Below are 23,878 nucleotides of genomic sequence, written 5' to 3'. Positions count from 1 at the left end.
TGTCCCCACGCACCAGCTCTGCCTGCCCATGGGTCCTGTCCCCATGCTATTCCACACTATTCTCTAAATAAAAGAGCACTACTGCCAGATCTTGAGAGTCTAAGAAATCTTTCTTTCAACTCCTCGGCTCACCGATCCCGCATCAGTAGAAATGAGGAAGGAGAGAGGTGTGTAAGGAAACTGTTTTTAAGTGCAAAGGAGGGTATTAAAGGGTTTGAAGCTAAGGAGTGATATGATCTGAATAATTTTTAAAAGAGATCTTTACTACTGGAGTATGGAGAAGGGATTTGGAATGTGGGGAAGAGGCAGCAGGGATGCCGGGGACCAGGTGAAAAGCCATTGCTGGAGTCTAGGAGAGAGACAATGAGGCTAAGGGCTGGGGGAGGCTGGAATGTGGAGGAGAGGTGGTGTATGGAGAAAGGGAGGAAGCGAGGAAGACAAATGAGACAACGTAAGGGCAAAGGATTGCTCAACTGTAATGCACTGTCAAAAGCTAAGGAATTATCACTAGATTATGGCTTCCTGGGGGAGGGCAGAGAAGATTCCTGCTGGGAAAGAGGTAGAAAAAAAGGATCAAATAACAAAATGGCTGATGTTCAGGGACCCCAAATACAAACTTCTCCTCCATGACTTGCTTACGTCTTAATACTGAGCAATGGGCTCACTCTGCTGACAGTGATCTGAGCCAGTTAATCACAACAAGTCAGGGATGAGAAAGGAAGTTTTCATTAGATTAGCTGGCAAATCAGAAGACGGGTGACTAATGTCTCAAAAACCCATCTTCAAGGATTACAGAATCTTCAGGCAGTTATATAGGGGAAATGGGCAGTAAGGAGGGTGTTTAGAAATGTCAGCCTTCAGGCATGACGGACTCCAGGGTCTTTCATTGTTCTTCTGTCAGTGATGATGAATATCTTGTAGGTGTGTTTCCCACCAGTGGTCAGCCTGTTCCTGGAAAGAAATTCAAAGAACAAAGTTTTATCAAGCTATAGGGGAGTACGCAGAAGGCAGAGGCCATAAATCAAGAGAGCATATGAATTTTTTTTGAGTACGTGCGGAGCAGCGAGTAGTCTCACAAAGGAGGGACTGGGGTCATCTAGTGCAACAAGATGGCCTTACTTATGTTCACTTACAGTCTGACCTGGCTATATGGAGATTCTGTTCCAAAGGTTTAAAATGAGGGTCTTGACCAATTCCCAAGCCATTTATGTCTTTTTTTTATTTCCTTATTTCACTGACATTCTTTGTTTATGGTAATAAACACAGAACATTAAATTTACCATCTGAACCATTTTTAAGCGTACAGTTCAGTAGCAAGGGTATTCACATCATCGTGCACTAGATCTCCAGAACTTTTTCATCTTGCAAAACTGAAACTCTATACCCATTGTCACTAATTATCCATCTCCCTCTCCCATTTATATTTTATTTTTCAGGTAGATCCAAACAACTTTATTCATTCTCCACAAACTCAGGGTCATCCCCTTGATACTTGTCCTTCATATTTGGAAATGGCATTGAAATGAATCAACGTGTAAAGCATCCAACTTAATTGGATTTTGTTTTCAAAGAATTTGATGTGTTAAATTAAAAGCCATGAAGTCTAATGCCATGAGGAAGCATTCTCTGGTATCTCCGACTCAGTGTGTTTCAATAGGGTGATACTAGCGTGTTCAGTGGGACCGTTCTTCCTTGGGCCGCGTGGTCTGTGCAGTCAGTGCAGGACATTTAGCATGCCTGCATCCCACCCCTACTAAACGCCAGTAGCACCCCCACTGTGACAACCAAAACACCCCCTAAACACCCCTTGGGGAGTGTTGACCCATCCCGGCAAAGATCCACAAGTTAGGACCCCTTGACTCTGGGGCATCTCATCTGTCACACTCGCATGACCTAACTCAATTATGTCAGCACAAGTCCATGATGCTGACATGGTTCCGGATACTTATTTTGCAAGAAATAATTATGTTTTCCCGTACTCTTTTCCCCTACAAGCATCTGCTTGGACTTTTCGGCCAATTCCCTTGGGCCCACACTTCTTTGAAGTAGCTGTGATTAAGTAAGAAGGTCTTAATAAGAGAGTCCTGCCCTGCTTCACTCACCTGCCCGCCCAGTCCTGCCACTGGTTGTGCTTTTTATTTTCTTACATACACCCAAGGAGGAGTGTGTCCAGGAGCACAAAGGGTACCAGGAAGTGACAGGGTTAGAGGGGCTTGCATACCAGATGACTGGTTCAAAAAGGGAGGATCTGGGTGGGGGTTAACACCATCACACCATTGGCATGGGCTACTTTTTCAGGGCAAAAGGCATTGCTTTGAAGAATAGTCGAATTTTCTCAGAGAGAGAATGAGAGAATGCAGCAAGCTTTATCAAACAAGGCACAATGACTCACTCCTTCCCAGCAGGTTTCGCCAGTTCTTCTGGCTTTTCTTAGTTCGATCTGATAGTAAGAACCAAGGATAGACTACCTCCTGGCTCTGCCTCTGATTCATACAAGTCTTTCTTCTTCTGATGATGAATTTGTTACTCACCAAAGTAAGCGACAGTTACAAAACTTGATAATTGGCTTATTGGAATCCTCCCAGAGAAAGAAGTACATACTCCACAGCATACAGTTATGAAATTTATGTCACCTCCCATTATGTCTCTACTTTTACTTCATATAAGTGATCACAAGGTGTATATATCATGTCGTGATGAGATTGCATTATCTGCTCCTTGCCATGAAAAGACAGACAATTGCCCCATTTTCTCTGAAAGCTACAAAGCTAAGGTGTGCAACAGACTGTGTATCTTTTTTTGTTGTTGTAGCTCAAACATCAGTTTACAGTAACATAATCTTCTGCTTAGTCTCATGGGGAGAAAAGCAATTTGGACATCCCCACTGTAACCTGATTCACAGACTCTGTTGAATGCAGCAGACACCTCATGTTACTGTCTTATCGATCCTGAAAACTCATGATAGATGCCTCCTCTCCTCTCCATTCTACCTCCAAGCGTCTCTCTTTACACTCTTTCTTTCTTCCTCTCCACCAGTCTCAACAGGGGACATATTGCTTCCTTTCCCATCTGTTCTCTCCACCACTGTCTGTCTTACCTCCTTCCTTATTCAGTTGAGTCCTCTCTCTCTCTAACATCTTCACTCCTAATTCACTGACCCTTCTCGTCTGTCTACTCCCTGAAACATGCCTCCTCTGTCCCAGAAATAAAACAAAGCAAACAAAAAAACCTTAGCTAAGCCCCTCCATTAGTAAACTACCCTCCTTCCTTTCTCTGCCAAACTTCTGGTCTCCACCCACTCCTTCCACTTTTGTATCATCCACCCACTTTAATCTAGATCCATCTCCAGAGCTCCAACAAATCTACATTCTCCAGTGGTGTTCATCTTGTCTCTTCAGTTCTCTACAGTTGACTATCCCCTTTTTGAGAGGTTCGCTTTCTTTGAATTCCACCAGAGTTTTCTAGTCAATCCTCCTATCTCTGTTTTCTTTGTTCTTCATCACTTTCTTCCCTACAACCACTCTCCCAGAAATCTCACCCACCCTCGGGTCTCCAGCTGCTCAATTCTAGCCTCATAGACCTCACAGCAAAGCAGGTGTGCTGACTCAAGCGGCATGTCCCGGTTTCACAGACTTTGTTTCTGGAACTGCAGCAGGTGGAACCTAGATGTCTGCCAGGGGAAAAAGACCTGATTCATTCCTTGCCCTGTTCCTCCTCACATTCCTGTTCATCAGCCCATTGCTCTTTCTTCTTTTACAGACTTACCTCTCCCTTCAGATCATCACATTGTTCCATTTTTGCAACACATTTACTTATTATATCTTTTGTGTGTGTGTGTGTGTGTGAGGAAGATTAGCCCTGAGCTAACATCTGCTGCCAATCCTCCTCTTTTTGCTGAGGAAGACTGGCCCTGAGCTAATATCCATGCCCATCTTCCTCTACTTTATATGTGGGACGCCTGCCACAGCATGGCTTGCCAAGTGGTGCCATGTCCGCACCAGGGATCCGAACTGGCAAACCCCAAGCCGCCAAAGCAGAGCGTGCAAACTTAACCGCTGCACCACTAGGCCGGCCCCCTGACATCCCTTTATAATACTTGTTTGGTACATTTCTGGCTGTATATTCTTTAATCAGGTCTTCATTTGACAATTATTTTGCAATATTTCCTATGAAGAAAATAGAAAGACAATTCAGTATTTCCTATAGTCTCACTGAGGCTTTTTGCATTTTATTGCAAAACTTAACAAATCATATTTGCTAATGTAATGTAAATATTAGGATGCTGTCAAATTAGAGGAAAGCTCTATCTTCAAGTTTTGTTTAATTTATGATCTATTAGATTTGGAAAGTTTTTTCACAGACTAGCTACTGGCTCTTAATATTTTAAACCTTGTTGCTCCTCCACCACAAACTGTCACTGGTACTGGTCCCTGTGGAACACATACATCTCATGATAAGAATCTGGTCCAAAAGAGGACGGAGAATGTCATGTGAGTCAGCACACGCGTTGGTAGGAATATTCTTAGAAGCTATTCCATTTCCTTTACTGGAATGGCTAGCAATAACATCACCCATGGAAGCGAGAGTGAACCATGTAAATATATCTTACTAAAATCTCTGCTAAATATATTTCCAGATCTGCTTCTAGCCCTGACATTTTGTGAATAAGGGTGACCTTGTGTGCTTTGGAAGGCACCTTAACCCTCTCTATGTCAGACTGAAGGACATCTGGTGGAATACAAAAAAAGAAAAATAGAAAAAAAGGAGTTGGGGAACTGAGCTTCATATTCAGGGTAAGAACAGCTCCCAACACGACTTGAGATTGGGTGTAGTGCCCAGGAACCAAACCCCATGTCTCCTTCCAGCAGGCTTCTTCCCGTATTGCCTAAATCTGACCCAGACACTCTTCATTCCAGAGCATTTCCTTTCCCAACGGGTAACAGACCAGATCAGCAGCCACAGGTGTCCAACTGCTGAGGTTTTCTATAACCACCTAGACCAGTTCTGTGAGTCCTTCCCAGTTCAAAGAAATGTGAGCCCAAGGGAATTGGCCCAAAAATCCAAGCTGATACTTGCAGGGGAAAAAGAGAGATGCTGAGTTAAAATACAGTATCCTACATGGTAAACTGTAAAATTCTCATGCCTGTTTACTAAATAATGTTCCCCAAACATTATGTAATGCCTACATACACCAGTTCTCAGGCTGGAGTGGCAGGTGCCACCAGCAGCCCCGCACCTGATCACCAAGGGCATCAACTCTTTCTCCTTCCCTTTAATTGAGCTGAGAAAAGCTGTGTTTTTCAAAATGAATTTTAGTATGTGAAAAGCAAACTAGAGCTGTGTTTTCAGTGTTCTCCTGTTAGAGCTGAAACTCAACTTTCAGGTGCCATTCTCCTTGTGCAGGATAGTGCTTCCTCCACGGAAGAAACAGACCTCAGAAAACTGCGCAAGGCAGCCCAGGCCCAGAACAACCTGAAGCTCTTGATCCTTGATCATCCTTTTGAATGACTTTAAGGACAAAATATGTGGTTAATACAAAGCCGAGAAATAGTGAACTAATAAAAGGAGCCAAATGATTTCCTCAGGTTAATTTTATCAAGTTGAAAAGAAAAAAAAAAACTGTAGTTGAGTCAAAAATTCTCCATCTGCATACAGAAGTACAAGAAGATAAAAACAATGAACATTTATTGAGTGTTACTAAGTGTCAACTACTATTATAAGGGCTTTACTTGTGTTTACCATATCTTAGACAAGTTGATGGTAAAGGCTGGGTGAATACTGGTTATCACTAACTCACCTGGCAAAGTTGTAAGGATTAGAAATGGTATAGGCATTGTACCTGGCTCAATAAATTTTAGCTAATACTGAGCTAATATTTAGCTCCATAATAATAGCTAATACTGCTTTCTAAAGAATGCTTGAAGGAATCTATAGCCTGTAATACAGAGTGATTCTTTAATCTTAGGTGGAGAGAGATGACTAAAGATAGCAATTGCCTCCAGTTAGCTGTAGGACTCTCCGTCTGAGGAGGGCATGGAATTGTTCTGTGTGGCCCTGAAGGAAGAAAGAAAAAACGAGTGGATGTTATAAGGCTCTGGTAAAAAGAAAAGAAAAGGGAGGGAGAGGGAAGGAAAGGCAGAAAGGAAAGAACAGAGGAAGGATTTAGGGGCTGCCTTGAGAATTAGGGAGCTCCCACATGTCTGTAGGGCTATTCTAGAAAGGGCAGGCAGACCTTAGATAAGGAGGAGGATAAGGGGAATTCAAGCATCAAATCAGCTTGCAGATAGGGGATGTTTTTACCACTAGCCTAATACCAAGTTCCATCTTAAACGCGCCCAGATGGCCTGAGACGTGAAAGTGGGCACTGTGGAGACTTCATCAGACCTCAAGTTCCACAGGACAAAGTTTTCCACCAAATGGAGTTCTGATTAACGAAGCAAAGGATAAGATGGAAACCAACAGGTAACATCACTGCCATTAATTTCTTAAAGCACCTTGAAATTAACAAGAGAGTAAACTTTCCCCCATCAGCTCAACATTCCTGAGGCCAGCAACTCAGTGACACATGTTTTTTCCTTTCTGCTGCCAGAGAACAGTGGATGATACTTGTAAAGCTTTAGGGAGTTCATTAGTTAAATGAATGTGATAATGTAATTCTTAAATGAACGTAATAACGTAATCCTCCTGTAACAGCGAGTTCAACCCCCATAAACATTTTAAAAATAAAACACTAGACAAATACAAGGTGCCATTTTGATTATTTTCACAGTCTCTTTCAACACTTTGCTTGACAAAGTGAGCTTCTTTATGGAGCCTTTTTTTCTTATTTTAAAGAACCAACTTAGAGCTTAAAAAACAAAATCTATGTTAACAGGATAAGCTATATTTCCAAATAAAATGTTTTTTTAAATGTTATAAAAGTTCATTGTAATATAATCTCAGAGTCACACTTCTGATTTTCACTTGATTTAAAATCAGCTCCACAGCAAACACAAACCCTAGTCAGGCATTTTGTGGAACCTTACACATATCACCCACTAACATATATCTTACTGTATAGTATGGTATGGTGTAAAATGAGCTGGTGCTAGAGGCATGGTTCAAATCCTGGCTCCTCCACTCACTGGCTATTAACCTTCGGCAAGTTACTCAAACTTTTGTGCCTCACCTCTAAAATGGAAATAATGAGTATCCAGCTCATAGAGTTGTTGCAAGTTAATACAAAGAAAGTACAGGCATGTAGTAATTGGCCTATGAATGTCAGGTACCATTATTAGTAGTACAAATATTAAAGAAGGAAGAAAATACGTCACATTTCAGAAAGACTGATTGAAGCTGAGTTAAAATACAGTATCCGAAGTAACAAACTGTAAAATTCTAATGCCTGTATCCTAAATGATGTTCCCCCAAACAATAAACACCTATGTTGGTAGGAAAAGTTAACTTTTTATTTCAGAGACATAGATTTCTTGTTTGTTTTTGCATGCAAACATTGAGGCAAGCAGTATCTTTGCTTGCCTCAAAGATGTGAGTTTGTATGTGAGTGTATAGGTGTTGTTTAGGGGGTGGGTGTGCATCACAAAGTCTCGTGGCAGAGTTCCATGTGATTCTGTCTTAAGATTTTTCCACTCTGACAATTGAGATCACACTCAATAGCTCTTCAAGACAAGCATATTTGATAACACATGGTGAGTTTTTTGAAGCTTCATTATTCTAAGAAGCAAATATGTCAAATATATCAAATACAATAATTTTTAACAGAAGAATAAGTAACAGTTATCCATAAATAATTGGTGGGATAGATTACATACCATGATCATTTACAGTGGTCCCTCATTCTATAAAAAATATTAATAATACCTAACATTTACTAAGTACTAAATATGTGTCAGGCATAGTTCTAAGTACTTTACAAGTATTTTTTCATTCTATCCCCACAACAACTCTGTGATGTCGATATTATTATCCTCATTTTATGGAGGTTCTGAGAGGTTAAGTAATTTACCAGCGTCACACAGAAGTTGTGAAAGTAGATTCAAAACCATGCAGTCTGATTCCTGAACCCATATTACTATCCATCCCTCATGATGCAAAGAGATAAATTATTGGCTAACTCTTCACTTTCCAAAAAGAGTTTCCAGAGTTTTATCAGCATATTAATGCTTTTCCTTCCTTCCTTCCTTCCTTTCTTTCTTTCTTTCTCTCTTTTTTTTTTTTTTTTTGGTGAGGAAGATGGCCCCTGAGCTAACTTCTGTGCCAAGCTTCCTCTACTTTGTTTGTGGGTCACCGACACAGCATGGCTTGATGAGCAGTGTGTAGGTCCGTATGCAGATCAAAACCCATGAAGCCTGGGCCACCAAAGCAGAGCACACAAACTTAACCACTATGCCATTGGGCCAGCCCATATCCTAATGCTTTTAAAATATAATATACTATATAAAATCTTGTATCACACATATCTTACTAGCATAAAATTGGTTTTATGGAAACCACTCTGAAAAAAGTGCATATTATTCTCCTTTTAAAATAATTTTCACCTTCAAGTTATCCAGTTAAATGCCTTTAAATCAATCTATACATGGATATTTATTTAATATACCTGAAATACAAACTTAAAAAATATGACTATCTATTTGGAGATGTATATATATAAAACATAGTTTCCTGCGCTAGAGAATAGTGCAGGGTACAAATAAATTTCATAAAGACTATGATTAGTACCTTCAAAGAAAAAAGGTGAAATACTGAATCCATGAAACAAAAACATGATGAGATATATATATTATATATATAATACATATATAGAGCAGGAGGAATATTTACATATTTTTAATAATATTACAAAGGAAACACTTTGGGAATCTGTTTTCCCCTTAGTCCCCAAGTAAAGTGTCTCTTCCTTAGTCGTCCAAGTAAAAGTAACATGTGAAACCTAAACTGACCCCACAAGCAGAAGAGAGGAAATGCCACAAAGAAACACAGATCAGACCTAAACCTGGGCTACAAATTTTCCCAGTTCCAGGAGGCACTAGAAATTTCTATCAGAATTGTACATTTATCTTTAATGTAGTTTACAGTAAAGAGTTTTCAACCTAGAGTACATTTAATCAAACGTAAATGCCTTTATTGTTTTCATAGAATCCCAAGGTAAAAACCTCTTTGACACTGGTTGGGATAATTTTTTTAAATTCTAATTTACCCAGTTCTCCTGTTTTTCTCCTCCTCCAGTCTCAAGTAAGAAGGAAAGTCCTTTTTAACTTCTTACCTTGGGAATTTTTACAGAACTAAAAACATATACATATGAAGTCAGAGGCTCTTCTGGTCTTTTGAAAAATCTAAATCCATACAAGACATAACCCTGCGTGTCTTGGAGGGGAAGAAGAGAGAGGAAAGCATTTTTTAAATCAGAAAAGAAAGCAAGCCAAGATTCTGAGAGACTAGACACGGGACAGAAGTCAGTGGGTTCTGTGGAGCCCCGAGACTTACTGTATAGCTTGATGGCAGTGTCCAGAGGATGAGGCAAGGCCCCCAAGGGGAAGGCCTATAGTGCTTGTAAGGAAGGCAGACCCTAGGCAAAGGGATCCTCGGGCTCCCCCAAGACTCTCCTTCCCCAGGCATGGTCTAGAAGCAAGCTAGGCCCTTAACCCACGCTGATGAGACACAGGCACGCCAGCAGAAACCAAGGCGGGCCAACGGTCACTGACCAGAGTGGTCAGTACCTCCCCAGAATCTTAGCACGGTCCTGTGGCAAGAGCCAATGAAGAGTGAGTGAATTCTCTGCTTGTTCTACAGGATGGGGGCTCAGAGTCCAATTCCAGTTGATGGAGGGAAAATAAAGAAATGTGACATTTCCTGCACCGCTGTTTGTGAACTTTCACTCATTCCCACAACAGTAGGTATCTGGACTGGATGGATACCCGACTTTCCTGACTTTCACGGACACAGTTTTGGTGTCCAGAGGGGATAAATTCAGATAACCATCCCCCTTACAGCATGATGTCTTAACAAATTTAAATAAATAAGTGGAGTGGAGAGGTTTAAAAATATTACTTATTGGGAGCAGTTATCTTCCCATTTCTGATTGGTTAGGGAACACTGTCTAGTGAATTAAGCTTCAAAGTATGGAAAAACTGGTAAGAGAGGGAAAATTGGTAGGTTGGTACAGTTTATTAACTTGGTAGCTCAAATATGGAATATATCTGTACTTATAGTATATATCATGAGCTCTTCAAGAGTCTTAAGAATGTCGTTAGGATAAAATATTTTCCTCTAAGAAAGATCCCTCCAAAAGTTTAAAAATCAGTTCGTGGATCCAGCATACCTCTTACTGCTTAACAACATTATAGAGGAATATAAGGAAGGTTCTACCTTATTTTACCTGGGTCAATTATCAGATGGTATTTATTTTGACCCATATGGAATCATTGGTATAATTATTAAAATCCACATGGGAAACTCAAATATTTCAGTTAATTAATGTTTTATGCCTTTTTAATTTCGAAAGTCATAGGGAGTTTATTAACATAGCAAGAAATTTAAGACATCGAGATTAGTGCAGAAGACAAGATATGAATCTGTCTTGATCTAAAATGAAATTGACTGGCATGGATTCCTTGCTCAAATAAGGAGAAGCACTAATAATAAAATGTAATGTTAACTGCAAATGATCTAAAACTATTAAATAACCTGAAATTAAATTTCATTTCCCATTCCAGAAATATAAATACTATAGCGTATTTTTCCCCTTGCCGTAAGGAATGAAGGAAGGAGCTGTCTGCCCCCAACCATCTCACAAGGTAGTTGAGAGAAAAAATATTGCTGGAAAAAAACTCATGAACAAAGTAACACAATCACATGCTGGGTTAGATGCCACAATCAGCTAATACATCATTTCAGCAAACAGACTGAAAACTAAATAACCACTTCATGTTTGTAAAATATTTTGCCATCGTTTATTAGGTACCAAAATGTATGTCAATATCAAATAAAGGGCAAAGAACCTGGAAAAGAACTGAGGACAGCTGGAATCAGCATCAAGAAAGTGGTTCTCTACTGATTTCACTGAAACTCAAGGTTACCTTTCACGCTTTCGTGTCTCTCTTTTTGTTTTGTTTTGTTTTCATTTTATACTTTTTTTTTCCACTTCTGTCTTCTTCTCCAGCAATAAAAGCCAGTAGGCCGCTGTGGTTCTGAAGTACTACAAAGTGTTCAGGAAAAAGACTTGAGTTTGAATCTCACCTCTGCCGTGCCTGCTTGCTCTTGGGCTGGGGAGTGAACTTTCCTCTGTCTCCATTTCTTCACAGGTAAAGGGAGGTGACAGTGCCAACCTCAGAGAGTGAGGATGAGGGAAATGGCAGGCAAGAAACCAGCACCTGACACAGAGTAGACATGCAATCAGTGGTGTCCATTATTCTTTCCCCTTTGGAAAAAAGATAGAAAGAGAAGGAGTCTTTGTTTTAGAGCAGCACTTCTCCAGCTTTAACATGCAGATAAAACATCCCGCAATGTTGTTGAAATTCAGATTCAGTAGGTCTAGGATGGGGCCTGAGATTTGGCATTTTCCACATTGTTGGTGCTCAGACCACATTTTGAGTAGTAAAATTTTAGAGGTAAAAAGAACATGGACATGGTCAGAGGAGAAACAATGATATGTAAGAAAATAAACCAACATTTATAGAATGCCTACTGAATGCCTAGAAATGTATACATAAATACATCTTTTTTTTAATCCTCAGAGTAACTGAGAAGTAGGTTTTATTACAACTTTAGAGAGCAGGAAGTTGAGGATCTGATGCACTAGTTCATAGGAGATCTTTCTAACTACAAAACTCACATTCACGGTACACCTTGAGAGAGGACAGAGTCAGAGAGACCAAGAGAAGGAGGTAAAGACAAATGGAGGAGTCTACGTGGGAGAGACTGATCAAGCAGGGGTGGGCATCAGTGACAGTAGAGGGAAGAGTGAAGGGCGCAGGAGACTTGGGAGTGCATTGAATGGTGAGAGCAGAGATAACAGTGCAGGGGCAGTAAGCCCTTCTCCCACACGCCTTCAAAACCAGAATAGCTGCTGTTCAAGGTCCAACCCTTCCCCTTTTCTATCAAATCATCATTGACAAAGGACTAGTGCAACTATCATCTTCTATGCAATGACGGAGTGGATCTGGGCCACTGCCACCTCTCTTCACTATTTCTATGGTTACCAAGATAAGAAAGAAAATGCAGAGAAGGTGAAAAGGAGGACAATCAAGTACCGCACTTCTGAAGGGCCTTTTCCAACCAATGAGTTTAGCAAAGCATTCATATCTTATCTAATTTCAACACTGCCCTAGCAAACAAGAACTGGAGCCAAAGGTATGGGTCCATGATTATGAGGTAGAACAGGTGACAGTCATACGACAAGAAAAACATGCTGCCATAAATGTCTTACTGTAAAGCAGCAAGTATTGTCGTTTTTAGGTCCTATAAAGTGGATTTCATTTAGGGCAGACACACCAAATATAACTATTTTTACTAAACTCTAACCTTTGTTTTGTCTTCAGGATGACACACTTAACTGCCTTTAAGGCACCATTCAGGAGTATACCAATTTGGACCCCAATTAATAAATTTCTTCAAAAGTTTTCATGAAACCTATAATTGTTAAATGCCAAGAATCCATATAATGTGTTTTATTACACTACCAACTCCCTTCCTTGAGGGTTTAGGACCTAAGAAGAACTGAATTGGATGAGTCCTCTTCCTTATCTTCATGGATAAGATCTAGCTAAGATGATTCACTAGGGCAATCTTGATCAAGCAACCAAAATAATACCAGGAAAATGGTAAAGGATAACGGTAAGAGAAAAGCAGAACCACCTTTATGGCAAAGGAAACCAACAAGTATTTAGTACCATCTACATGTTAATTTTATTTCATCTTCACAAACCTGTGGTTTAGGTACTGACAGGCTCATTTAACAGATACTAGGACTGAGATTTGGATAAATTCATTAACTTGTGCTTGGTCATACTACTGGCAAGTGGCACGCAGGATTTAAAAAGAAAAAGCCAATGCTCTTACAGAGGATGTGGGGATTGTGGTAGAAGAAAGGAATTGTCCCCCTATATCAATTTTCCTCTTCTTCCTTAATTGAATTCCAATTTTCATCTGGGAGCACTGTCATTTGGAACAAAAGACTATGTTTCTCAGCCTTTTGCAGCTAGTTGTGGCCACGTGCCTAAATTCTGGACAATGAGATGTAAATAGAAATGTCTCATAGGACTTTGGGGAGTATTCATAGCATAGCATAGTGTTTGGTCAGCCTGCCTCATTGGCCTCCCTTCTGAGTCCCTGGTTCTTAGTTTTCAGGCCACTCCCGATAGGACTAGACTCCAACGGTGAGATCCATCACAACTGGCTGGAACCTTTACGCTTCCCCAGCCCCAGCCTAATTCAGACCTGCTCCTCCCCTGGGATAATGCTCATCAGCTCCTCTGAGTTCCCCATGATGAAAAGCAAATCCTGGGTGCCACGTGAGCACCATGGAGCCACTATTCCTACCTAGCTCCACTAAAACTGACCAGGATTCACAGCTGGTCCTTGATGCCTGGTCACACCTCCCTCCTGAACCTCTGTGAGATTGAAGCCCAGCTCTGAACCCCAGCAAGCTGGCTAGGATGCTCATTGTCTCCTGGCTGCTGCCGGCCCCATTTCCAGGGCTTGCCCACGATATACCTCAACTCATCACAAACACACCTCTCTGTTTTACAATCTTAGGCCACAGAACATGCAGAACTAGTGCTGCCTGCTCTGCTCCTTCAAATCAGGTCCTCTTGGCCACTGATGCCTGCATGAAACAAACTGAACTTTGTCACATGCCACCCCTCCACCCTGAACAAGATATTATCAAGCTGTTATGCCTTCCAATAAGAAAATGCCACATCTACATCCAGTCAGTGTATCCCTGGCCAGGAGGTTGCAAAAGTCTGTCTCCGCTCAAAACATTTCCTCTTTTCTTAGTGTTATCATTCAGAATGCCATTCTCTGAAGGAAAGATGGAGTGCAAAGGGCAGAAACTTTTATGTTCATGAAAGATATCTAACCTAAATGCTCTTGGTTTAAAATATATATAAAATTAAGTCAGTTTTAAATCATAGAAGTATGCCTACAATCTGACCATTATTTTCTACTCTCTTGTCCATAGATGTGAAAATCTTTTCTATTATCAAGATTCTAATTAGATCAAGAAAGATACTAGGAGACACAAGTTGGCAGAGTCTAATCTGAGGGCATCGTCTAAGTCACAGCATACAATGCAGTGATTAAATTAGTTTTTTATGGAGCAAATAGGCATAAAGGGGTTGCTTGTAAGGTAACGTTAGTCTCATTAATGTCAATGAAGATCAAGCTCTTAAATATGAGTTCCCAGGGATGGCTCCCAAGGAAAACTAAGCCAAAGAAGGGAGAAAAGTAGGAGGGTTTATTGTTAATTATTTTAAGCAATTTCAAAATCCTTAATTGCATTTGAGTCTGGAAAACCAATGGGGAAATGAATCATTTTTTCACTATCTGTAGGTCTGCTATTGGAGTCAGAGGCTAACATCAGTCTGGAATATAGAAGAGAAAAAGGGACGTGACTCCATTTTGGACATGTGTAACTTCATTCAGTATAATGTTGCTCTGAAACCTATCTTCCAGATCTCCATAAAAGAAAGAAAAAATGAAATTGCCTAGGAAAACATAAGTTCCTCATGGATATTAAGGTAGACTCCTTATTAACTGTAGAAATGCCAATCAATAAGAAAAAAAAAAAGGGATCAAGATTTCTTGGGGCCAGCCCCATGGCCAAGTGGTTAAGATCGCACACTCCTTTTCGGCAGCCCAGGGTTTCGCTGGTTTGGATACTGGGCCCGGACATGTCAACGCTCCTCAGGCCATGCTGAGGCAGTGTCCCATACAGCACAACAAGAGGCACTCACAACTAGAATATACAACTATGTACTGGGGGGTGCTTTGGGGAGAAGAAGAAGCGGGAGGGAAAGAAGACTGGCAATGGTTGTTAGCTCAGGTGCCAATCTTTAAAAAAAAAACCATTTTACCTTTAAAAAAAAAAGATTTCTTTTGTGTTAATATAATGTGGAGTTATTACCAATTCAGCTCCCTCCTAAGCTCAGAGGGTCCTTTCTCTGTTTGGTATTGGGAATTTGAAACGAGACCAAAACTGAGCGTTCAACAGTGCAAGCTTTATTCAATGGCCAAAGAATGGAGAGGTGGGAGCAAAGTTTGCAAATCACTTTCTCAGCTCTCGAGGTGATCAAGCAGCTGTTATAAGGGGTCAAGGTAATAAGAGGGAGGAATATTCATAGCAATACAGGGAACTGGGCAGGCTTTTCTGGGAAATTGGGTCCCACCTCTTTTCTTCCCTTATTTGGTTTGGAATTTCCTGTCATGGCAGTGGGTAGGTGTGTTCCATAGCATGATAATGTAATACAATGAGCTTATAATGAGCTGCGGGGCCCATGTCAGGTCAAGTCAGACTGCTATGTTGCCTTCAATTGATTTTAACTGTTTTTGACTAAGTCTCAGCCATCTTCTCCCTTCTCTCTGTGGTTTCCTGTAAGCCGAAGATAATATGTTAGGCTTGTTCTGAGCAGGGTTCTGGTTAATGTCTTATGGGGTTGGTGGGCTGGGTAACAGAGTGACTTGCTTTAACTTGCCTATAACTTGCCTTAAGTGAAGGTCTGAAAGGAAAATCAGTCTGTAATCACCTATCAAAATACATTTTTTTAAATATTAAAACTACTATTCTGGGATGTCTTCCTGACTCCTGTAGATTTAGGCACTGCTTCTTCATACCCATTGCAGTTGAGACATGCCACTAATACAGCAGGCAGCACTATATTGTAAAGGTTTTAGTTTTTCTGGCTCAAACTAAGATTATAAGCTACCTTGGGTCAGGGACTACTTTATCTGTGGTTTTTCAGTGCCTAGCGTGGGGCCTGCCAATGTGTATGGAATTAATAATTTTATTCCATAAAGTAGTAGTACAAGATGAATATAAGGTCAACATTTCTACCAATAGAATGATTTGGAAAAAAATTGGTGATGACAAAACTAAAACTTATTTCCCTTAGTTTTTTCTAAGATGGAATCAAACATAGCAGGTAGGATCATCTATTTATGACTTTTAGAAGCACATTTTTTCAGGAGTATGATTCATGGGAAGGAAAGACCACTTTCATATAAAATTACTGTGTCAGTGTTGCAAAATTTAGTGGTAATTTAAACACTGCTGCTTTCTATTTAGGTTTCTTGAAGTACCTTTGTATTAATCAGGCTTCTACAGAGAAACAGAACTAATTATATACATAGAGAAAGAGAAAGAGATTTAGTAAAAGGAATTGGCTCATGCAATCATGGAGACTGGCAAGTCCAAATCTGCAGTGTGGGCTGGCAGGCAGAGACTCAAGACAGCTGATTGTGCGGTGAAGTCCAAAGACAGTCTGCTGGAGAATTCCCCCTTATTCAGGGGAGGGTCAGTCATTTTGCTCTACTGGGGCCCTCAACTCACTCGATGAGGCCCACCCACATTATGGAGGGCAATCTGCTTACTGATTAAAATGTTAATCTCATCCAAAACACCCTTGAAGAAACACCCAGAATAATGTATGACCAAATATCTAGTTATCCCATGGTCCAGTCAAGTTAACACACAAAATTAACCATCATAATACTCATGTGGCAGTGTCTATACAGGCACTGGTCACTGTATATGGCTCTACACAATGCAGGTTCAGAGTAAATCTCAATTGATTAGACTGCTGCTAGTTTCGTGTGACTGTGCATAGCAGGGGCTTTTGCTTCACAGAGACCTGGGTTCCAGTCCCTTTTATCCTGATCTACTATCTGTGTGACACTCAGCAAGTTATCCAAAGTTGCCACATTTCAGTTTCTTCATTTGTATTTTAGGAATAATAATAATAATACGAGCTACTTCATGGAGTCATTATGAAGATTAAATTTAAGTGCATAGATTGTTAGTCATTGTCATAATTACTTCCACATGATTTTCTCCCTTAATTAGATGGTTAATTTCTCAAGCCAGAGACTTTATTTCTAACCTGTCTCAATCACATTCCATGCTTAATCCATCATGTATATCTCATAAGTATTTAGGGTTTAACTGGCCTCAGATTCTATGACTTTTCCTTTTATGATGAGAATGCCAGGGGCAGGATAACATTTTAATAGTAGAGTTTGTGCTCATTTTTTTTAAAGAAACAAATGTGGGAAAGAGTTCATATGCTATTGGGGGAAGCTAGACAAAATCCATGAAGCAGAAATAAGCTCTAAATAGGCGCTGGTGAAAAAAGATAAGGTCCTTCAAAGGAATAAACAAATTTATACATGGAAAGGTCTGGAACATGTGCAGCATTCTACAACTTCAGTCACATAACAACACTAATGTGAGTTCTATTTAAAGAAACTCTAGATTATTTTAAAGCAAATCCAAGATATTGTATCATTTCTTCTATATATATTTCAATAAGCATTTTTTTTAAAAAAGGACTTCCTTCTTAAGATAGGTGCAATATTATCACTCCCTCTAAATCAGGAAAAATTCCTTAATACTACTAAAACCCAGTGCTCACATTTTCCTTATGGTAATTATAAAACCTTTTTTTCAAAAGTTTGTTCAAATCTAGATACAAACAAGGTCCATATATTGCTATTGGTTGACATATATATTGAGGACTTCTTTCTTTAACATATAAGTTTCCCCCTGGATCTCTCTCATTTTTTTTTGTTTGTTTTATTGTTGGAAAAAAAGGTTATAGTTCAGAAGTTTTCACTGTGCAGATTTTGCTGATTTGAATATCCATGGACTCATTAAACATATTCCTCTAGCCTACATATTTTCTATAAATCAAAATCTGAGACTTGATCATTTTTGGTTTCTTTTTTGGTTTTTTGGTGAGGACAGAACTACCACATAGGTGTTTATATACGTCCATCAGAGAGTACATGGCTGGTTGTTTCCCTGGGATGCAAGCAGCCATTATTGGGCAATGCCTATATAGAGATACTCTTAATTCTATTATTTCTTTCTAATTTATTGGCTGTAAAACTATAAAAGAGAAACTTTTCCCTCATCACTATTAGGATATTCTGAGGTACAGGTCATAATAGGCTCATTGACTATTGAAACTATATTAAAATTTTAGTAAATTAAATTTTATAAGTTCAACATTATATTGCAGAATCAATCATTTCTCACCACTGTCAGCTACTGGACTGTATCTGCAGTCTCTGTCCTACACATTTATATCATGAAATAGATGCTCATTTTCGAGTAAGGTTGATGAAGGAATGTGGTACCTAATTTCCAAAGATGATCAACCAAAATTTTAATCTATACCTCAAATACCAATTATTAACTTTATACCAATGTCTTATTATTGTGGATAAAGAGGTAATGAATGTACTCAGGTATATATGTTTTATTTCTTTTGAATTATTTTCTTGGGATAAATTCCTCAGAGTAGAATTAATGGAACAAAGGACTTGATTATATTTATGTATATTGTTCTTTATTGCCATACTCCTTTCTAAAAGGATTGTATTAATTTACAATGTCATCAAGAATGAGTATATAATTTCACTTCAACATTGACAATTGTTATAACAAAAAGCTATACTCTTTTGATACTTTAGTAGATATAAAATGCTATTTTAAAGTTGCTTTCACTTGCATTCCTTTGATTACTATCAAGCATGAACATTTTTTTTTCATGTATTTGTTTACTAATTATATTTCCTCTTGAGTAGAAGAGATATTTTTCTTGAACTCTTAAAAGGCATGTCCAAACAACCTAACTATATAACAGGGGCAGGGAATTTCAGACTGCTGAATTCTCAGTGTTCACAAATTGGCTTACTAGGAGTGGATATAAGTATTTCTGGTTTTAATTTGTTTTGTAAAGTTGAGCTGATTATACTTTAACCACAACAGAAGGCTATTCAGAAAATTCAGTGAATTTATATACCTTAAATTCTTATGAAAATGAGTGTATCCAATCATTATTTTAAGTATTTTTAAAAGCATGACTTTAAGGGGCTGGCCCCGTGGCCGAGTGGTTAAGTTCGCGCGCTCCGCTGCAGGCGGCCCAGTGTTTCGTTGGTTCCAATCCTGGGCGCGGACATGGCACTGCTTGTCAGACCACGCTGAGGCAGCGTCCCACATGCCACAACTAGAAGAACCCACAACGAAGAATACACAACTATGTACCGGGGGACTTTGGGGAGAAAAAGGAAAAAATAAAATCTTTAAAAAAAAAAAAAAAGTATGACTTTAAAATATGAATTTAGCATTACAAAAAAAATGTCAACCCAAGATCAACCCTGAATCTTCTTACATTCAATTGTATCTCTGAAGTTAGAATCAGGAATTTACTCTGAATAATAAAACTATTCACCTCTATACATTCCTATTTAGGGAAAATAATGGAGTAGATATGAGTTCAAAGTTTTTTAAAAATTAGTTTTTCTGAAAAATAATTTATTTAGCAAATATTAGTTAGCATATTGGGTTTCTGGAGGGTGGGAGCAGGGGGTACTGTTTTGGGAAGGAAGACTCCTTAAGGGCTGCAATATATGATGGCATTCCCTCTCATTTTTTTTCCATCGGAAAACCCAGTGGATTTAACCACCAACCCTGTGGCCATCCAGATACAGATCACTGTACCGCCTGCTCCCCTGGGAAGGTGACTTTCCAAGCCTAACCACGGCTCTGGCCGAATCCAGAGGAGCAAGCAAGAAGAGGAGGAGGCTCTGAAGCAAGCATTCAGAGTAGCTAGCTGGACCCAGCTCTAGGCTAGCCCTTGTGGACTTAGCCAGGGTTCTCGTGTCAAGCAACCAAATTGACTTGAGCTGACTGACAACTGATAGGAATTTTTGCTTATCCATTTTGAACAGATTATTGGCCTCAGCAATTTTCTCGACCCACAGAGAAGCAATCACAGTGAGGGAATGCCAGCTGACAACGGTTTTACAGAATATTTTGTATCTTCCACAGATTTTACTTCTCGGAAATTTAACCAATTGTCTTCCCTAGTATATAATAGACCTTTCTTTGTTAATTGGCACCTTAGTGCCCAATGAAATAATAAGCATGCTAACTAAAATAGCAAAATAACATATAATTAAGTTTAAAAACTAGTGAATTTATCAAAGGGTTAGGCATTAGGAAACCCTAATTTTAAACTTAGCTTGTTAACAATGCACTCTCTTTCCCTGCTCTGGAACTAGTATAAAACTGGAAATGATGTCAAAATAGTTAATAGCTAAAAGTTCAGTAATCATTCTTATAAGAAACACCTGGGATAAAGAGATACTCTCAAAGAATGGGAAATAAGATTGCCTTCTGTGTGTTAAAGCAAAAATCAACACTGAGATGTACCTTAAAGAAATACAATAACCTTCCATGTAATTAATGTAATGAAGATAAGAAAGATAGAGAGACCTGGTCTGGGTCTGCCATAAAAATATAGGAAAAGGAGGGGCCAGCCCAGCAGCATAGTGGTTAAGTTCACACACTCTGTTTAGGTGGGCCAGGGTTCCGGGTTCGGATGCCAAGCATGGAGCTACTCACAACTCATCAAGCCATGCTGTGGTGGTGTCCCACACACAAAATAAAGGAAGATTGGCATGGATGTTAGCTCAGGGCGAATCTTCCTCATCTCCCCCCCTAAAAAAACATACATATGTAAAATATATACATAGATCTATGAAAAGAAGAGTCACAGTGTAAGCATTGGCAGAACCCAGTTAATTTGTGTCTTGGGGAAAGGGAACCCAGCCAGCTTCTAGTAAATATCTGGTCTGCCTGGTAGGTATTTCCCTAGAGTAGAAACGTGTGCATTGGGCTCTCTTAACATAATGTCATTAAATATAAGTCTCTCATAAATACTTCCTCTTCTAAGCCTATGCTCCTCAAGGTAGCTTCTGATAGTCTGGCATCTTACAGGGTCCTAGTTCAGAGAAGGAGAGGAAGAAAAATTAAATAATGGGCTCCCTGATCCCTGAAGGTTTTATTTCTAATTGTAAATTAATAAAAGACCTTTCTGGTTTCATATGTCAGTCTTTGGGAAGGTTTGCTAAATTGAACATCCTCAGTCTGACCAACTTCAAAACACTGATGAAACATTTTCTAATCAGCGATGTTTGGAGCAGACTCTACAGAACAGTGAGTTCTCAAGTCTCTCCCAGGTAATTCCCTCTGCACTGACGAGTGTCAAGCAAACCTTTTCTGTTTCAAAATGTCTCCACCCTTACTAGTGAGCCTCATACACTCCAGGTCACACTTCAACTGCAGAATGTAAACATAATGGTGGATGCATGGAGATGACATCCAGAAGTTAACTTCCTTTTCTGTCTCTTTCAAGTGAAAAGGAACTCACTTGCTCCATCTCCCTTCAACTATATAATAGCAAATACAGCTCCTAGCACATAGCAGGGCCTCAATAAATATATGTTGAAATGATGGCTGCCCTTGTGCATGTCTGATGGTCTCTCACTTCATGAAGGAACTCGCCATTCTGAAAGTATTTTTGTGACTATGTAGGACTGGCCCATTTAGTCTCAGAGACAGAACTTCCCACAACTTGGGTGACTTTTTTTTTTAACAGACACTCCTCAGGTTCCAGGAAAAAAAACAATGCAACGAGGATAATACAATCACCATCAACTCAGGCCCTCTCCAGGGTGCTTGCTAGAGATTCAGGTCCCTTCTGTCTTCCCTCAGGGCCCCCAGGGATTCCCACACTCTCCTTGCTCCAGTCCTTGGCAACCACAATAGCTCCTACCTTGGCTGCTCCTCACCAATTCTCATCTCCTTGGGTGGAATGGTGAGGAATAATAACTCCAGCTTCATGTGTGTCCCTCCAACTCTCAGAGCTCAGATCCTGCCTGCAGCCACCTTGAACTTGTGGAAAGGTGACCATGGGGCAGGCTGTGTCCCTTCCTAAATCCTACTGGGAGTCCCAGGGTTAACCATCACCAGAGAGCCTGAGGGCCCCAGGTGTTGCTCAGGGCCCAGGAGAGAGAACAGGTGGGTATCTCATTCCTGCTGTGGCTTTGGGGTGATGTTGCTTGGTGCTGCTGCAGGCTGACTCCTCCACTGGTCCCAGGGGTTTCAGACAGAGCGAAAAGCACCACTGTGAACTTGAATGGGTCAGCAAGAGATAGACACAGGCTGCTGGCCCAGAAAAAGAGCCAGACTGGAGCCTCCATTAAGAAACTTTCTTGGCTCTGCCCCTGATGCCAGACACATCTTCCAGAGGTCTTCCTGCTTATTCTCTCTCCAAATGCTGCATATGGATAAAAGGGACTGCTCTCACCACGTCCAGGGGATTTCTGCTTTTCCCCTAGACAAATTTCCCTGCTTTGGTGCATGGACGTGGCATATCCAATTGGGGGAGGCTTACTGAATTTTGTTAAATAGAAGTGAACTTTGTAGTTAGCAGATATGTTGATTCATATGTTGATGCTAAGTAACTGCCTTTAAAAGATACATGGCACTGTAATAACAGCATTGAATTTCCTTTAACACTAAGGATGGGGTTATATAAGTGACTGGGACATTTCTATATACTAAATTGGAGGCTAGCTTTTTATTAGGAATGGAGAGAAAGACATGATAGAGGAGACACAGAAGTAGAGAGCAAAATGTAATGCCAAGGGATTTCAGCCTTTGGTATTTGGATTGTGGACATCAAAATTAGATAAAAGTAAATCTAGTTTAACAGTATATTAAAATGTTACTTTCATAACTTAAAATTCTTGGCTAGGCTGAATACCAAGGCTGCTATTTTGAGGGCCCAGTCATAAAATGAATAAGGTAATTTCTACCTACAGAGAGATTATCACAAAACACAATATTGGCTAAATCAGTGATATTGGCTGGTGGGTAGAATAATGCAAAATAATACCATCATCCTAGTACTTACATGCTCATTATTATGGCTGGGAACCGTAATAGGAGAATGATATTCTTACAACTTTAAGGTAAATATTACAAACAGTATGAGATTTAAAATTCCCTGTACAAGTAGTCAGACATAGGGTACAGAGTTTCAGAGCTATTCATGTTGGGCCTGGGAAGTCAACCGCATAAGTCAGCTGGCTTTCTTCATTTTTCAGTGCACTGTAATAGTTCAGAACAGGGATTTTAACCTGAGAAGGACCTGGGTTTGAATCCCAGCCCTGACACTTCGTAGGTGGGTGATCTTGGGCAAGGTGTTTAACGTTTAGGGACTCATGTGAATTTCCCCACCTGCAAAATGGGAATAATACCTACATCCCTGCTAACAGTCAAAATATTTAACAACCAGTGCAGCTTGCGCACCAATCATTCAGAATAGACTCTGGCCTTGGCCCTGGAGCAGGGCCCTGGAGCAGGGCCCTGGAGAGCTCCTACTGGGCCTAGTGTGAACTCTAATTTCTAAATGTGAGGAGGACAAAGCTGAGGGGTCCACAGGAGAAGAGCCAGGCAACCAGAGAAACAGGGTGGGAAGGGCACTGGGGGAATTTCGGGCAGCAGCTCTTCACTGCCCATGATCAAAGTATTTCAGTGTTTTAACAACCAGTTTGGCCACACGGCTGTGCATTCTCATGGTGCAGAGTTGATGTGAGGATTAAATGATATAATATAGGTAAAGCACTCAGCATATATTAAGCTCAATAAATGGTACCTATAATAATATTAATAATAGTGTCATGATAGGAATAAACTAATGCCAACCTCAGGATTACAGTGAAGATTAAAGAAGAAAATGTGTTATTTAGTTCAGGGCTTGGCATTAGTAAGTGCTTTATTTAGTAGGTGCTTAACACATAGTAG

At 40.0% G+C, this 23,878-nt stretch overlaps 1 long non-coding RNA gene across 1 annotated transcript in view; it reads right to left on the bottom strand.

The window, feature by feature from the left end:
- Window positions 1-457: 457 nt before the first annotated feature.
- Window positions 458-23,878, bottom strand: part of LOC124238583 (uncharacterized) — a 34,504-nt gene continuing 11,083 nt past the window's right edge. Inside the window, exons 2-3 of the long non-coding RNA XR_006888334.1 lie at window positions 11,239-11,419; window positions 458-951 (exon numbers count right to left, since the gene is read on the bottom strand). This is a non-coding gene — a long non-coding RNA (uncharacterized LOC124238583). The remainder of the gene's footprint in view (window positions 952-11,238; window positions 11,420-23,878) is intronic.

Source organism: Equus quagga, chromosome 4 (assembly GCF_021613505.1).
Source record: "Equus quagga isolate Etosha38 chromosome 4, UCLA_HA_Equagga_1.0, whole genome shotgun sequence".
Lineage (NCBI taxonomy): Eukaryota > Metazoa > Chordata > Mammalia > Perissodactyla > Equidae > Equus > Equus quagga.
This window is presented reverse-complemented; position numbering and strand designations above follow the sequence as displayed.